An 18,661-nucleotide genomic window follows, 5' to 3' on the forward strand; every position below is an offset into this window, starting at 1 on the left:
ATGTCTCAGAGGCGATCATAGAGGGCAAATTTTGGACTTGATCCAATATTTAGGGGTTTTTGATCTTATATTTTATTTCAAAGCAGTATGATTGTATCACAACAGAATAAATAAATAAATGACTATAAGGAACCAAAAAATAATATCTTATTAATAATCTATATGCTCCACATTTAATTAACAATCTTGGCTTGAGGACAATTTAGTTTTCAAATACACATGTTGATGTTATTGACCCGTTTTTCTTTTCTTTGTTGATTTCTCTCAATTATCTTGTGTCATATGTATCGAAATTCTTCGCCATACATTGCTCCAAGCCCAGTGAAAACAAATCAGAAGAAGAGTCTGATAAGGCCGAAGACCATAGGATCTTACCTATGAAGAGTGTCTTGAGAGTTCTGCCTCTTATAGATTTTCGGAACAAAAAATATCCTACATTTAGATTGTTTGGGGAGTCTTACGAAACTTTCGAGAACTAACAATGACGGAGACACTTTCCTACTCGAAAGCAAAATTCCCAATGATAATGTACTTAGTGTAAACTAGCACTAAGATCATATTTTTTGGAATTAAATCAAGACACTTTTAAAACATCGCAAAGGGCTCATATTGATTTTTCTAGAAATTTCAAATATTTCCATAATCTTTATATTCTTGTCTATTTTTCAATTGTTCTTTTTGTTTAAAATTATTGAAATAGAATATTTGACGGGACTTGCATATGTTCCATGTTTGAAGTTGATGTTTCATTTCATCATAGGTAAAACGTTTTTTAAAGTTTCCTATTTAAAACGTTGGCTTGCATATCTACTCCTTGTTTTCCTAGAAAAAAGAAGAATTTAATTTGAAGATAAAATCCCTATTTTACTAGAGAATAAAAATAGTCATCTAATGGCTCCTCCTTATGTGGTGAGTCAGTAACTACAGTGACATATAAGAGGGAATAAATAAGTGATATTAGTTGTCACAAAGCATCTGGAAAGCCAGTTTAGGGAGTTAAAGGAATAAAATTAGGTTTACTGAAAATCCCATATGACCTTGATAGAGAGCATAATTAACTAGGTTTTTGAGAGATCCTTTAACTTTTGATTAAGTTAATAAAAAAGGAAGTGTCCACTAATGGAAATAGTCTCATGGAATCCATCACTTAATTCCTATTCCTCCTTCCCCAATTTGCTAATGACCAATCATTCCCACTTTCCTCTTTAAAACTAAATAATTATCTTTAACATAAAAGCCCTTTTTGTTAGTGGGCATTTCCCTTTTTGTGCCATCCATATTTCCTTTCTAACCCCCACACCCCACAAAAAAAAGGGAAAAAAACAAAAAACAAAAAACAAACAAACAACCTTTCCCACTCTAAAAAGTTCTTTATACTCCCTACATGTGAACCTTAGATCCCTCTATAGTTGCAGAATTTTTTAAATGAAATTATCATCAATTTGCTAAGGAAAAGGTACATTTAGGTACACGTACAATTTAATGAAATTAAAAATCATATAGTTATTCATGTATGAAGACAAAGATAAAGACTATGTACAAAATATATAAAAAACAGTACCTCAAGATCTAAAAAGCTTTTGAGTTTTTTCTCTCTTTCTGGTAGACTAGACTAATTTAAAATCTTAAAGTAATTGGGAATTCAACTTTAGATCCTTGGTGATTGACTTGAAAATATATAGAATATATTCAAAAATTTGGTATTTTAGCGTTTGAAGTTTCTCAACGAGTTTAATAGTTTCCTTTACGGGTGTGTTGTCGAGGCAAATATCTTTCGAAAAATGTTTTCTACTAGTAATTTTTTTTATGTTCCGTTGGTTAAAATATTTATTAGGAAGCATTTTTTTTTTTTTTGAAAAAACAAGTTCCTTAAAAATGAGCAAAATAACTTTCCTAGTGAAAGTAGAAAAAACAAGTTCCAATTAATTGTATCCTCTCTACCATCAAACACACCTCTTATCTCCACCCACATCCCTGTAGCCCCCATCCCCACTAACGGAAAGGCCAAAAATGTCTTTAAACTATCAATTTGGTTAAAAAAATGCTCTTAACATAATTTTTTAGCTTAAAATGCCCCTAAAACTAGCTGTTAACTAGTTGACTAGGTGAGCTTTATAAAAATCCATTTGATAGTGTTTGATTGGTTCAGGTGTTAATCCAATGTGATTTAAATTACACAACCATATATGTTGGTCCCATCCACTCATATAGTTAAACTCGAATTCCTAATTATTAAGCACGCACCCGGATTCCTTTCTTCTTCCTCATATATTCCTCAAATATTGTAATTTTTTTAACACCTATATTGACTTTACACACTATAACAATAAAGTCATAAAATTATTTTCACATTGAAGTAACCGATCTTTACTCATTATAACAAAAAAATCACTAAACTTTATATATTATAATAATAAAATCACAGAACTACTTTTTATCACATAAAGTAACTGAACTTTACACACTATTATAGAAATAAAGTAACTAAAACTTTACCCACTATATAACGACAGACTTTACCCGGATAGATAAATTACATTGGACAAAGCTTAGTTACTTTAGTGGAGAAAAAGTAGTTATTTAACTTTACCCCTTTAATAGGTAAATTAAGTTACTTTAATTCTGAAAAAAAAATAGTGTGATTTTACTAGTTATAGTGGAAGATCAACGAGAATATGTGAGATTAATGGAAAGATAGAGTACCTAACATAATTCCTATTGTTTAAAGAATAAAAACTTCAAATAAGCCAATCTATAAATAAAGAATTTCAAATACGGAAAAAGGGTTATAAAAGAAAGATTGTTGTTTTTGTTGTTATTACGAAAAGAAGATATATTGGAAAATGAAATAATTAACTTTTTATTTTCGCAACTTGAAATTTCCACCCATGAAAAATGATGCAAGACTGTATTCTTTCGTGTGATTTCAATTAATCAACAAATGGAAAAGGATTAATTATAAGGTTAACTATTAAATTAAATCTCGAACGATTATGCTCTTGTTAAAAAAACTTGTAAGTAGGGGTGTACATGGACCGGGTTGGTTCGGATTTTTTTAAAATCAAACCAAACCAATTGCGTCGGGTTTTAAAATTTATACACCAAACCAAACCAATAAAATTCGGGTTTTTCAACCTCGGGTTGTTCGGTTTTCTCGGATTTTTCGGGTTTTTTTTCCGGAATAGTCTTGATACAAAACATATAACTTTTACTTTAAATATTTCTTTAGTCCTAGTAAGATACAATTATATAATTAAGGTGTTTCTTAAGAAAATAACACAAAATGTGAGAAGAGTGATGACATTGTATTAAAATATTCAACAAAAGCTAATATAATCGGTTAAAATAAATATTGCTAATTAACAAGCCATAAAAGAAAATGACCATAATCTAAAAATACTAAGTCATGCTAAAATAAGTATTAATTATATGACAAAGAAAAAAACTTAAGTTATGTATTTTTATTCTCTAAATCAATTATGCAAAACTAAAGAATAGATATCCAACATTATTGTCATTTCTAGTGGTAAATTGAATTTCTTTTGTTAGGATTAGTGTTGAGTTGGTTTTGGTTTGGACTTTACTTGAGTTACTAACATCCATAGGATATAAAACTTATTGACATTCAAAATTCTAAGTTCAAGCTTGAATAATATGATAATAGATAAAAAATTACGAAAAAATTTAAGAAATATTTATAAATTACTTTACAAATAAATATTTTTATGTATAAAATATTTTAAAAATTGAATACATGTAATGTCGGGTTGGTTGTTTCGGTTTGACTTTTTTTTAGTTAACACCAAACCAAACCAATTATGGTCGGGTTTTTTTCCAACACCAAACCAAGTCAAACCAAATCACTAATGGGTTTTTTCTCGGTTTGACTCGGTTTATCGGTTTGGTGCGGTTTGTCGGTTTACTTTGTATACTAGCTAGCTATTTCAAATCAATGGAGTGGTGTAAAGTTAACGAGGAAACTTTATTCATGCTCATCATCACGTGAAATTCATAATCTATACCTTTCACTCTTTCAATTCTTTTATTCTTTGTTTTATGGTTGGGTGAGGAAAACAGATAAAAGAATAAGGTTGAAGATGATGTGCCAACTTGTCTGGATTCTTGATTAGCAAATAGCAAGTTCGAGATTGGTTACAAATTTATAACATTCTCGAGTTAGATAAATTATCACCTTATTGTACGGATTCACATGTTGTCGTTTCTTTTTTCAGAAAAGTAATTGAATGAGTAAAGCTGTTTTCCCTTCCAAACTAAGAAATAAATATTGATATTTTGCTATATTCTTAAGCAAATGTAATATAAAACAGAATTTATAAATAAACAATGTAGCGTTAAAATAATTTTGAGCCCACAGATTATATTGTGTGTCCTTAAAGAATTTAATTCCCTCATTATTGTTCAAAGGTTTGGATTAATTCCTCCCAGGTTAGAACAGAATAAACAATTCTACAATAACGGCACTTCAAACTATAGGACTTCAGGCAAACTCAAAGAGCGGAAAAAATCATATATACTTGATAATTACTTTTGTTTTTGAAAAACATGCACAAGAAGAGGGGAAGAGGAATTTATTTGTATAAATCTGAGGCAAGACCTGTGAATTTATAGCCAAACATAGTTGTCTATTTGGATTCTAGGTGTGTCTATCAAATCATTTGACCAAAGGCAGCCGAAGCGAAACACTCAAGCTATTACTTTCATTGCAATTATAGTATTACGTTCATAGTTGTATCTCAAGCACCCAAGCTATTACTTTCCCGATGACACTGCTTGACAGTTTCACCGGAGATAATTCAATAAGATCCACTCTTTTATTTATTGCTTTACAATCCGTTGTTCTTATACATTGTTTTAATTACTTCCATTAGCAAGCCACTAAGCATCGCCAATATAAAATTTGGTCATTATAATTTGTGTGCCCATGGCCCTTGAAGACAAATTCAATTATTATTTTGAATCACTGATTTAGGGGTAAACAAAGCTCACTAATTAGAGCAACAAATGGAGAGCTTTTATTAAGGCATTAAATATTTTAAAATAATATTAATTTATTAAATAATTAACATTTGAGACCGCATATAACATTATTTTTGTCTTAGAAAGAATGTTAAACAACTATGTAAATATTGCTGTAAAGTAAAAAAAAAAATAAAAAAATGTAGAGACTAGAGAGGAATCTAGTGGTGAGCTCCATTCGAGAAAGAAATTTTTTTTAAAAAAAAGTTTATGTGAGGTGAAAAAAGAAGCGTTAAAATCAAGCTCCGTTACAGTGTAGACAATAGTAGATACAATAGGCAGAATTAAGACTTATATTGAATAACTAGTAAATATGTCCGCGCTTTGCACGGTCGTTAAAAAAAATAAGTATATGGTTAAAGAATCATTATTTTAATATTTACGATTAAAAAATAATCTTACTCTTCAATCAATTTTATCTTCATTCTAGTGTCTCCAACTATAATATTAAAAATCTATACTAATTATATTATTTAGGTTATTACCAAATGGAAAAAAGATCATCTTAAGAAATTCAACGCGGGATAACCAATACAAATGCGATCTTAAGCAATAAGTCAAAATATATATTCTATATCAGCGAATGTTTTCAATTCATCTATTTCTTTGTGTATTATATTAGATATATATCTTGGTTTATTAATGAATTCAGATACTAATATCATTTACTATGAGAAAGAAAAAAGGATATGAGAAATAAAAAAACATCTACAGTTACTTCAAACTAAACTCATACTTTAGAGTATTTAAAACACATATTTTTATGTAAAGCATAGTTAATTATATATTACCATGAAACTTTTTGAAGTGTTAGCTAATTAAGAATAATTCAACGAGTACTAACAAATGAAAAGATAAATAAAAGATGAAGTTAAAATTATATAAGTTTCATCTTGATACTTCTAAGTACCTTAGAAAAACAGGTAAACATAATCGAAGAAGAAATTGCTTTGAAGCGTGGATAAATTGACTTTCCTTAAAGAGATATTGCCGGAATACATATTGAGGAAAATACAAGTAATTCCCTTCTGGATAAAACAAAGCCTATATTTACACCTGCAAATTTTTCTATATGCTACTTCAAGAGTGTCCTTATATTTATAGAATGGTAGATGACTTTTCGCATAAATACGTACTTTCACGAACAGATGTATCTATTCAACTTAAGACCTCTTATATTACAAATTATATAACACCATCCAATTAAAAAATTTAAATTATTATTCGTTGGTACATTGAGATAGTATCTATCTAACTATATCTATATTATTTTAAAAGCATGAATATAAATGTTGGGTGACCAAAATATCCTTCAAATATTAAACGACTTTTATGCCCCTAAAAACTAAACTTTTTATACAAAGATATAATCCATTTTGGATAAAATTGTATTTTTAACTCTACCTAATATATAGAATTTCCAATGCAACTAAAATACTATCTACTTGAGTTCCGGTCAATTAGCTATAGATTTGATTCCAATTCAAATTATGAGGGTCGAATAATTCTACGGGGAAGACACTGGTACTCCTATCCTATGTTTGTCACACGTGAGATTCTCTTTTCAAATAAGGAGATCTTTTAAGCTTCAAACAAAACGTAATTTAGTAGTGTCAAAGATTACTTGATAAAGGAAATACTTTAAATTTTATTCTAAAACTATTTTCGATATGTTTTTCCAATAACAATAAATAAACTATGGGGCCAAACATCTATAAAGTTGGATAATATTCCGCAACATGTTTTCACATATGGACAACTATATGTTGCACTTTTAGAGAGAGATATCAGTGTTGACAATAAGAGTTCTGATTATGATGTATAGAACAACCAAATCAACGAAAAGAAATATATATCAAAAATATTAACTGTACTAAAAAATGAAAGTGACGATACGACCGCAGTGCATATTTCTACACCATAATTAAATACAAATAGTAAATCAGATTTATCATCTTTGCATGGTCCGGCGAAATGCAATCATTTTGAAATCAAGTATATATTATGTAAATGAAATAATTGATTTTCAACGTTATGATTATTGACAATTTTTTCACATCAATTGCTTTACTATGTCTGTTTCTTCTTGTAAACATTTGTTTAATAAATCGAGTTTTTGTTCTTTTCTCATAAATTATTAACTGAAGATCTTCGTGCGAAGCACGTAGATAGAAGATAGTACTATATTAAAAGCACGAAGAGTCTTAGAAATATTGATTGAACTTTTTGCCCTTCATTAAAAGACTCTACAATAGATAAAATTGTCATTTACTATTTTTCTCAAATTATTATTTAATTATATCTCTAAAATTTAGTATTTCTTTCCATATCTTTTAGGTTTAGGAGTCCCTTTTTCCATATCTTTATTGCAATTACAGTGATGCCGTGTAATTATTTTTATAGAGTCCAAATCAAACACACATTAAATTGTCATCACAATAAAAATAAAGAATCCTACCACCTTTAAAAACCTCTCTAAATATATCTTGGGTTAAATTATCGTTCAGGTCACCAAAGAACATTGGTATTGCTTCGTATACACACAGAAGCATATAAATAGACACGTGTGGTGAATTGAGTTGAGCAGAGCATGGGTTGAAGGTATGATTGTTTTGTTTTAGATTATTTTTTGGTATTTATAGTTTGAATTGATCTTTATATATAGGGTTTTGTGTTTTCAATTGTTAGCCCACGTATTATGCGGATGTGCGTTGGCAAACAAATCTTTGTAATGCAAATTAGAGGTAAGAATTGTAGTCAAGCATTGAATCATTAGTGCATAAATTCTTCTCAAGAGTTTGTAGAGAAATATAACAAAAAGAAAAGTAAATCGAGGAGACCTTCTGCTAGATCAAGATCGTTAACTAAGATCGGAAGATTCAACTAAAGAAGAGAAGCTATGGAAAGGAAGTGTTTACTAGTATTGGTAGTATTAGCTTACAATTGGGTTAACTTGGGTTGATTACAAATTTTCAAGGCCACCCCTATTTATACTTGTCTAGGGATGGTTCTATATAGAATTGTCTGATACATCTACAAAATATCTAGTTAGCCTTATCTTCTAACACTACTCTAGAATATCTAGACTTTTCTTTAAGATAATTATCCAAGATCCTACACTAGACTATTCTAGATTCCTTACTAAATATCTAGGATTTTTTGTACCTCCAAAAAATTAACTTTATTTCTTCACACTCCCCCTTAAAGTGATTTTTTGGAAACTATCCCGAGCTTGTTGCAGAAGAACTCAAACGAAGCTTTTGGGTGTACCCTGGTGAAGATCTCAAAGAATATTTTCCCGACACTTCTTCCTTCTTCAAATGATGAAAGTTTTCCGCTAATAATTGGCCTGCAAAGAAACATGAATGCGTATTGATAAAAATTTTCATCTCTGTAGCGGTCAGACTTGTCAATATTTCTTTGCCTTTTGCAAACCACGTGAATCATCTCCATGCTGAGTTTCACTTTCTTAAGTTTCCAGACTCCCCCTTTCTCTTAGCTCCTCAACAATTGTGTTATCTGGAGAAGTACCTTTTGTATCTCCTTTTGAAATTGAGCCTTGAATGTCAGCTTCTTCATCTATATGATCTTTATCTTCTCCATCTACTTTCTCTATTTTTTCTGAGCTAGTGATTGACTTTGATATGGCAGATGATTGACTAGAGACTTCAATTTCCACTACAACTCCCTCAATGCTTTCTCTGGAATGGTCACCATTGTCATCTATAGTTTCAGAAACTTCATGTTCAGGATCTACTTCAACATCCTCCACGTCCAGAATTTTATTACCAATTTCAGGATCTGCTTCGTTGATTTCCTTGATAGCAGCTACCACGTTACCAGTCTGAACTTCTTCCGAATTTTCTTGCTTTTTGTTGATGACACCAATGCGTTCTTTCTCCACGTAATAGACTGTATTATCTCTTGAATTCACGATCCAGTTTTTTTCGAAATTGAGGGAAGCTAAGGCATCTACTGCTCGAGTCTCAGCTACGAAGCACTTCCCCAGTCTTCTTCTTCTTCTTCAAAGAACTTTCTCAATTTGAGCCATATTGCTCTCTTTTGTCCCAAGAATATCTTTTTATGTGTCATATTTCACCACATCGATAACATTTAATAGTCTTCTTAACATTATTAGAGGACTCCTCCTTCTGTTTTGGCGATCTTGAACCCTCTTGGAATTGAGAATACGCCATCTCTCTTGAGCCACTTTGCTTTTGCCTTACTTTAGGATTTCTTCTCTTAGCTGCAAGAGCATTTCCTTCCCCTTCTTTGATCGATACACCAGCATTCTGTTTGGCTAGTAGCTCCTGTGATGACAACAAATTCTCAAACTCCTCCAAGGATGGTTGTTGAACCCATCCTTGAATTGATGTAACAAAAGGAATATTCTGACTTCAAACCACGAATGATAGTTCTTCTCATTCATGCTTCAGAGATAGCCTCGTCTGGATTTAATAAAGAGATCTCTGAACATAAGTTCTTAATCCTCAAAAAGTACTCCGGAATAGAAAGATTACCTTGAGTGGTGTTCACCAATTCATTCTCCAATATTTGAAGTCGGGCTTATCTTTCTTGTTGAACAAACGATCAAGGGTCCTCCAAATTTCATGAGATAATTTGCAACTTATAATATGATCAAACAAGTTGTGTGAGATGGACCTCTTTAGGATGAACTCCGCCTTCGCATTAATCTGCTTGCACTTCTTGTATGTCTTTGCCATTTTCCCATTCCGTCGAGTGAGGACTTGTAACTATCATTAACAACATCTCACAAATCCTCTCCCACAAGCGTATGACTCCATACATGTCTTCCATACCTTGTAATTGGACCGATTCAACAACTCCATCCCCGTCCATTAACACGGCCGCCAAATCCATTTAGAGAAACCAATGGATCTACCACTAACCCGATCTTGAAATAAAATCCGAAGCCAACCCGTGGCTATGGCTCGATACCATGTAGAGAAATATAAGAAGAAAAGTAAATCGAGGAGACCTTCTGCTAGCCCAAGATCGTTAACTAAGATCGGAAGATTCAACTAACGAAGATGAAGCTATGAAAAGGAAGTGTTTACTAGTATTGGTAGTATTAGCTTACAATTGGGTTAGCTTGGGTTGATTACAAATGTTCAAGGCCACCCCTATTTATACTTGTCTAGGATGGTTCTAGATAGAATTATCTAGATACATCTACAAAATATCTAGTTAGCCTTATCTTCTAACACTACTCTAGAATATCTAGACTATTCTTTAAGATAATTATCCAAAATCCTACATTAGACTATTCTAGATTCCTTACTAAATATCTAGGATTTTTTGTACCTCCAGAAAAATCAACTTTATTTCTTCACAAAGTTAGTTCTATAGTTTAAGATCGGTTCACTGTTCTTTTATTATAAGGATTTATCCGTAATTATTGGATTTCGTTTTCTCCTTAATTTTTTATCTAGGTTGTGCTCTTATGAATTCACTTATATCTCATTAGGAGTATTTTTCAATATTTACTAAGAGATCAAGACATCAAATACTCTCTTTCTCAAATTCTAAGAGATCTAGAGACCTTCCTCAAGATCAACTCATGCAGTCGGAAGATCACACAATCCTTCACTTGAGAGATATGCCACTTAGGCCGTCGATTGAAGAAAACAGAAAGAGAGATCAAGATAAGTTGTTCCACGAGATCGATTCGAAGTACTATCCAACTTTCTTGAAGATCAAGAACATCACAAGGAGGCTCACAACATCTTACATTGGAGAAATAGTTGTCCCAGCCCTCAAATCCCGAAAAACAATTCAGAAATAGGAATCATGTGATAAACAAAATTGTACTCGTAGAAATTCATCAATAATATTATTTTTCGTCATATTGAATTTATTTGTGATTGTAGTTAAGTTTTAAGAATCGAAATTTGCCGCAAACATAGAGCAAAAGGGTTTCTTGCATGATTTTAGTCTATGAATTTCTCCTGTTATTGCTTCTCTAACCATAATTATATTTTCATGTTGATAAAAAATAGGAGTAAAAGTCTTCAAATTATTGTATAAGTTTTGCAATTAGTAAACTAAAAGATACTCAGAGAAAACAGAGCTCTTGTTTCTCCCTTTTCTTAGTTATAAATCTAATGGCATATTATTATATTCTAAATTAAGGTGAAGCTTCTATATTTTATATTACGAAAGAATCCATCCTCATAACAGAAACAAAAAATAAAAATCTTAGGGAGTTTCACATTAAAAGCTAAGGAAAATAATTCACTGTTGCTCTAATATGTGCTATTCGTTCTCTTACTGCATTTTATTCAATAATTAATTTTTTCTCAATTGTTCTCGCACACATGGGATATTAGGAAAATATGATGCTTTCCTTTAATAAATTACTGAGAATAACAAAACAATATTCAAGGTTTGGTGAAAGGTAATTACTAAAAGTAATAGTCAAATTTCTGTTCTTCTTCTTCTTCTTCTTTAACAAATTAATTCTTCCTAAAGTTGACGGTCATATTTAGCAAATTAAAGATGTTAAGTGAAATACTGTATTAAAAGTATGAAGGTCCTTCTGAAATGTTGATTAAAATTTTAACCTTTCAAATCGTTTTCACATAGGACAAAGTGGTAATTTAATAATTTTGCTAATATTAGGACGTTGAAATTAATTAAAGTGATAACTATTAAATTTTTCCTTCTTTGACAGATGTAAGAACTCCTAAAATTTACTACTTTGAAATTAACTAAAAAAAATTAATTACTAAGTTTTTCCTTATTTAAATTATGTAGAAAGTCCTAGTAAACCGGGACATTAAAATCGTTTAAGATTTACCTAAGCAATCAATACAATATGATAAATATATGGAGAATTCGAATAAAAGGTTGTTACTCTCCCTAATGGACGAGATTTTAGAGGCATTGGAGTATTGGACCTAAAAAAAAAAAAAATCACTACGTAATATGATAAAGTAAATATTTTTTTACATTACTTTTGGGACAATATATCAGAATATGAAATTATTAGTCTTTTTTTTGGGGGGTCTTATCTTCAAGGATTTTCATAACAATTAGAATTCACTCAATAATTAGAACAAAAAAATAAAAGTATTTCAGAATATAAAAGAGAAAAAACCGTTGGCAAAAGTCAATGACACTAACGATTATACAAACTCAAAGTTTCAAAATTAAAATGTTAATCGTATTTTCTTTGATAGAATTCTTATGCAACAAAATCATAATTAAAGTTACGTATTTAAAATTTGGGATCAATAAATATCAAGAATTTGAATTAATATTAAACAAATTTTCTTTCATATTGCTAACAAACAATTAAAATATAAATTAACTAATTAGAAAGAATCCAATTTTATTTCTTTTTAAATTACTCACATTAGTAAATTTATTTTTCAAATTGACAAACCTATTAATATATAAAATTTTTAAATAAGAAAAAGATTAGTAGTGAAAGAAATTAAAAATAAAACAAAATCAATTATAGTATGATGTTAATTATCAAATTGGTAATATGCAAATTTAAAGTAACAAGGATAAAATATATTCTAAATGAATTGTTACATTAATTTTTGTTACACTTATCTAACAAATAAAAACTCCCAATATTCTTTTATATATTGAGTTATTTCACTACTAAATAGACATGAATTATCAACGGATAAATAACGAATTATCAAAATTTAAGCTACCAACATGTTGCTCCCAAACGCACACGCAAGTATACGCGGTCGTACAAGTAATATAGACTGTTAAGTCCAGATATCGATCCCACAGAAACTTAGATTCTATTGTTAAACTAATTCAAATTCAAATGAAACTATTCAAGAGAGTGAAAATCAAGATGTTTGTTGTACTAAACTAAAACTGAAAAGTAAACAATTTGTGATGGGTGTTTTTGTGACTGAGAATATTTCGACAAAGATTGTAGGGTTTATCAGATGAGAGAAAGTTCTGGGGTCATGGCTTTCGATAATTCAGTTGATCTTCAGACAATTCCACCTATCTTATTTCCTGGGTTACTAGTTGACGGGTTAATTATAACTTTATGAGTATCTTCCGAGTTGCTCACAAGCCTGTAGATGCTACTATAACGCCTATATCCCTATGGTCGTCAGAGGTAACAAGAACGTATTTACTCCTCTGTATTCAACTAAGCAAGGCTAAAGGATATATTCCTATCCTCATTAGCAAAACGATTATATCGAACAAGCCCTATTTATTCTTATTACGCATGCAAATTCCCTATCCCTAGTTCAATTCACACGCCACAGATAGTGTTCAACTATTGGCCAGATAATCAAACAATTAAGATCAAGAATAAATAAGCAACCCAAAATATGAAAAATCAATAGAGAATAATTGTCATCAAACCAACTTTCAAGTCTTATGCCACAACCCTAGAATTAAGAAGTTTAGCTACTCATGATTCTCAATGAACAAGAAGAATTCATGAATAATCTAGGGTTGAAAAAGATGAAAAATAAAATAAACCTAGAGAGAAAATTAGAACGGTGGCTTACAAGTCTTCCAAATATCCCAGCACACGTTTTCAGCTAATAAAACGTCTATATATAGTCTAGGGTTAAAACAAAAAATAAGTAAACCTAATCCCGATTGAAACGGGAAAACTGCCTGTCGCTGTGCTTTCCTTCCGCATCATGGAAGGATAGCCTAATGCACTTCCGCTTTTCTTCCGCATCGCGGAAGGAAAGCCTGATGGCAAGTTTTGGTCAGGAGCTTGGTCTGTTTGCTTTCTTCACGCGACGCGGACTAAAAGCGCGACCTTCAGTTCAATTCTTTTTCTTCTTTTAGTTCATCACTTGTGGTCTTCGACTCGTCACCTCGTGTAATCATCAAATGCTCCAAACTCAACCACTTTTAGCTCGATTTTTTCATCGTTTGTCTTCATCGTGCCTATATACATGAAATATAACAACATAAGCCCAAATACTACGATTTCATTATAGATTAAGCGATAAAAGTCATAAGAATAGGATGTAAAATGACACGAAACATGATATTTGTGCCAAATATCACAGCACCTGAGCGATGGACCAATGATGAAATTCATAGCAGAGTCTAATCTTTTTTTGTAGTGTTTGTTGTCAAATGAGGCACACGCTTTGTTCACGATCAAAGCGCCTGATATTTAGGTATTTAAATCACCTAAAAAAAATTCATATTTAATCTTCATTATTTGAACCACATTAAAAGTCTTAATATTTAGAATTTTGCCCTAGCTTGTATATTAAAAGGCACGAAGCCTCTTAGTGAAATGTTATTCGCTTTTTATCCTTTGAAAATGAATTACATGTTTTTAATTATTTTCCTAATATATATTAAGTTGTTTCACTACTAAGTAAACATGAATTATTGATGGAAAGTTAGATAGTAAAATTCATCGTTAATTTTATTTAGCGACAATTAGTAACGAATTATAAAAAAATAAGATTCTTAACTACGAGTAATTTAGTGATGCTTAACGACAAAATCCGTACTAAGTCCAATTTTTTTATATAGTGTTTTTAGTCAAATGAGGTACACGCTTTGATCACGCGCAAAACACGTACACTGAAATTAGTTTTGTATAAAAGAACTTATTAGCAACAAAAAGGTTTTTCAGGCAACAAAACGGGTCAATACTTTGAAGAACATCACAAGTGTAGTAGTCACTCTAGGATCATTCTCAATATTATTTTCTTATATTGGACTTCCCCCTAGTGCCCTACTGCCGACTTCAACATCTCAAGTTCATCTCCAGCCAGGCCCTGCATTATTGAACAGCTTCGTCTTGCTTTCTGTATGAACCTTAGAAGGGCATGGTGCAGAGGAACAAACAACCTTTGAATTGAAAAGATAAATAATTCTATAAGATAGAATTTTAATAAAACAAATCAATGTGATTGAAAAGATGAAGGCGGTAATATCCAATACGTTTAAAGCAAATAGCTGTTAGTTGTACTTGTAAAATAGGGACATTCAATGTTCCCAATTGATAAAAAATAGGGACATTCAATGTTCCCAATTGATAAACTTTTCTCAAGACTTTCTTACCTGCCAAATCAATGTAATAGCTACATTTGATTGATTCGTTGATAGCAATAAGTTATTGAAAGTTGTTACAATTTTTTATTGTCTTTTTCTATTCCAATAATAAAGTTATCATTTATGTTTCACCCTATAATTACGCGCTCTAAATGCACAGTAAATAATTAATGACAGGGACGAGAAAATAAACCAAAAAAGGGAGAATCAGAAAAAAAGATAACGGTCATCTTTGATGATGGAGAAGGAAGACACTTAGCCATTGAAAGCTGATGATGCTTTTCATTTCTCCACTATATTGCACAATAACCAATAAGAAATTAATTCTTGTAAAGACATTAAACATGGAAAGTGGAAAAGAAATGAAATATTTTTTGTCATTTTATAATTAGAGAAAAGGTCAAAAAAAGGAGAAAAAAGATAAATAGTGTTTTAGGCCATAGAGAGTGCCACATAATCTTGTCTATGCCTAGCTTTATATTATATAAAGATTTGAGTTTGAATTATATCATAACTCAATTGATTTATTAACTTTTAAAATATCAATTTTCTTTTAATATCTTTGTGTATATATATATATATATTATGCTTTTTCTTTTTATAGTTGTCTTTATCATAGTTTTGAGTAGTGTAAACCACACTTTTACAAAAGTTCATTTCATTTTATTTTAGTTATTTTTGTATCTGTATATGAGTACATTTTTCTTGTAGCATATCTATTATATGTTGTATTCTATGTCCTATTGACCATTTTAGATTAGGGTTCAGTACTACTCCGTCTTTCTTTTATATATATATATATATATATATATATATATATATATATATATATATATATGTTGATTAGTGAAGATAATGAAGGGGATGCGTTGTCTCTCATTGATTCTACCAAAACCCAAAAAGCTACTGTTGATTGTCTTTGTGTTTAGGGAAATATAGTAAACTAGGGTCTTATATTCATATAATAATAATAATAATAATAATAATAATGTAATATTGCTGTTGTTTGCCTGTTTCCCAAATACCAAATGCACCCCACATATATACAACGAAGCCATTTGTTTCTTGTAACCCCATTAGGCCATTACAATTAATTAATGTGTTTAATAAATGATCAGTGACTTAATGGGCATGCATATTCTAGCAAATCAATAATAATTGTCATATAATTATTCATTGTCAAATGAGAATTGAGTACTTGACCATATGCTTAGCCTCTAAGTAGTTATTATATCACTAATTTGTCTATATGTGTCCGGTTGTTGTCAGCAAGTGTTTGAGAAATGGTAGTGATTGGACATGAGGTAAAGTGATTATTTGCACTTGTTGAAGAATAATTGGTGAAGCGAAAAGTTGGAAATCATGGTGGGAGGAAAGTTAGATGATGAGAAAGGTTTGGTTGTACTACACCAATCACATGTTTGTTTATTGGTAAAAGGTCTAATTGGGTTAAATAGTGGCACAAGCCTCCATATTTGGGGACAACAAAAGTAATTGGGGAAGTAGAGTAGTTTAAGTTATATAAACCTCCGACCGGATTTATGTGAATTTATTTAATTAGATATGATATTAAAAGAGAAATATTGAAACTTCTTACATTAAACATAACATAATATTTGTATCGTTATAAGACTTTGAAATATAGTCTTAAACACGACGGATGCTAATTATGTGAGACTTTTTTTTTGTTTCACAAGCGAAAATACCAAAGTTTTGTGGACACAAAAGTGTAAGGTTTTGAACTTCTGATCAACATATTTGTGAGATAAAAAGAAACCTCATACAATTAGGATCAATTCAAATACAAAATAATTTTTTTTGTTAACAACTCTGATATAACCTTTTTGGTGTTTGCTCCAAGGAACATTATTTGACTGAAAGACTATTTGAAAGGCTAGATTTTCTTGTTTTTGTACAATCCCCTAAGCTTTCAAAGTTTTTGCCAATGGAAACAAAACTGAAAAATTGATCTCAAGCAGTACCTCTTCAAATTAAGTGATCAATTCATAAATCAAAGTATCTCTCTTTAAAACAGGAAATGATTGATCATTGATGCTGGTATCTAATAAAAGTGTCTTGACATTTCCGGTAAATGCACGTGGACAAGAATATACCACACTTCTTATAGAAAGTTGCACCAATCTTTCTTTTTGATCTTGTGAAAACCGTGTTTATGCCAAGTATATTGGAAAATGCTTCCCTTCATTTTATTTGACATAAAAAAGTGATAATTGACCAACACAGATTAGTAAACCTTTGTAGGTCAAACATACATCAACAATAATAATACACAAAAGTTCAATGAATCTCTTTTGTTCATTTGGGTGTGTTTGGCATGAAGTTTTTGATTTTTCATATTTGGTTAGTTTTTGGAAAACATTTTCTTTAAAAAGCAGGTTCTTAAAATCAAAAAATAATTTTTCTGGTATAAGGAAAACAAGTCTATAGATATATTCCACGTTAAGTGCTTTTTTTCTGCCCGCCAACACAACCCCCTCAACCCCCCTCCCAATCCACACCCTCTGACCCCTCGCCCCTAGCCCTACCCTCATAGTGTTTGCTTAGATAATATACAGATGTTCTTGAGCTAATATTTTCTGCTTACTTACCAAACATCAGGAAATAACTAAAGACACCATTTATTTTCCTCAAACTTTGCACCAAATCACACCTTTTGTTGTAGGTTTTTTTTTTTTTTTTTTTTTGGTGTGTGTGTGTGTGGCGGGGGGGGGGGGGTTCGTTATCTTGAACTATTTGCCTATAAGTTGAGGTTAATTATGTAAATGGCTAAAGACATGTTAGTTCAACTTAGTTTTCTCTTACCTAAACATTTGCACTATTTTTTGAGACTTGAACTTTTCTCTTTTTAGTTGACTTTAGAGCAACAGTATTTGCATGTGATGAAAATGACAGAGCTATGTAGCTATTATTGTTTCTCTATTCTGCATCCAATTCAACTCAACTATTCTAGATTTAGTTAATCAGGTCTCATATTCTACAACTTCAGTCTGGCCGATGTTATGTTTTTGACCGTCAAAATCTTTAGAGAGAGACTTGTTTCAAACCATGTACCTTTTCGTTTTTCTGTTGACACTGAGTTAAGGCACAATTGCATACTTGCTACCTAGTCTATATATATAGAGTATGATTTTTACCCTAATTTTTTGAAATGTGCATTTTTATACCTAGCTTGTAGATGTTGCGTACTTTCACCAACTCCTATAATTAATACTCCCATATATATGATTTCATAAATGAAAACATGCGTTTAACCCTAAAATTTAGATCCTCGTCAAAGAGTCATTCGCAAGGCACATAATATCTTCTGTCAAAAAATAATGTCTGTTATAAAATAATAAAGCAAGCAAGAAGAATATTGTGGAAAAAGAGAGAAGAGGGGAGAGTTCTTATTTCTCTTGTTAGGGATTCCTTTACAATGGAGAAGAACTTCTATATTTATAGGGAAAAAGTGACTTGATCCCAAAGTCACTAACCCTAATATTTCTCCTAGAGATAGACATCCATAATAATAAATAATATTTATAACACTTCTCCTTGGATGTCTATTTGATAGATA

At 30.8% G+C, this 18,661-nt stretch overlaps 1 long non-coding RNA gene across 1 annotated transcript; it reads left to right on the forward strand.

Moving 5' to 3' along the window:
- Nucleotides 1-7,481: 7,481 nt before the first annotated feature.
- Nucleotides 7,482-11,017, forward strand: LOC132066615 (uncharacterized). The gene is made up of 3 exons (XR_009416883.1): nt 7,482-7,638; nt 7,726-7,781; nt 10,491-11,017. It is a non-coding gene; the product is annotated as an uncharacterized LOC132066615 (long non-coding RNA).
- Nucleotides 11,018-18,661: the final 7,644 nt, after the last annotated feature.

Source organism: Lycium ferocissimum, chromosome 8 (genome assembly GCF_029784015.1).
Source record: "Lycium ferocissimum isolate CSIRO_LF1 chromosome 8, AGI_CSIRO_Lferr_CH_V1, whole genome shotgun sequence".
Taxonomy (NCBI): Eukaryota; Viridiplantae; Streptophyta; class Magnoliopsida; order Solanales; family Solanaceae; genus Lycium; species Lycium ferocissimum.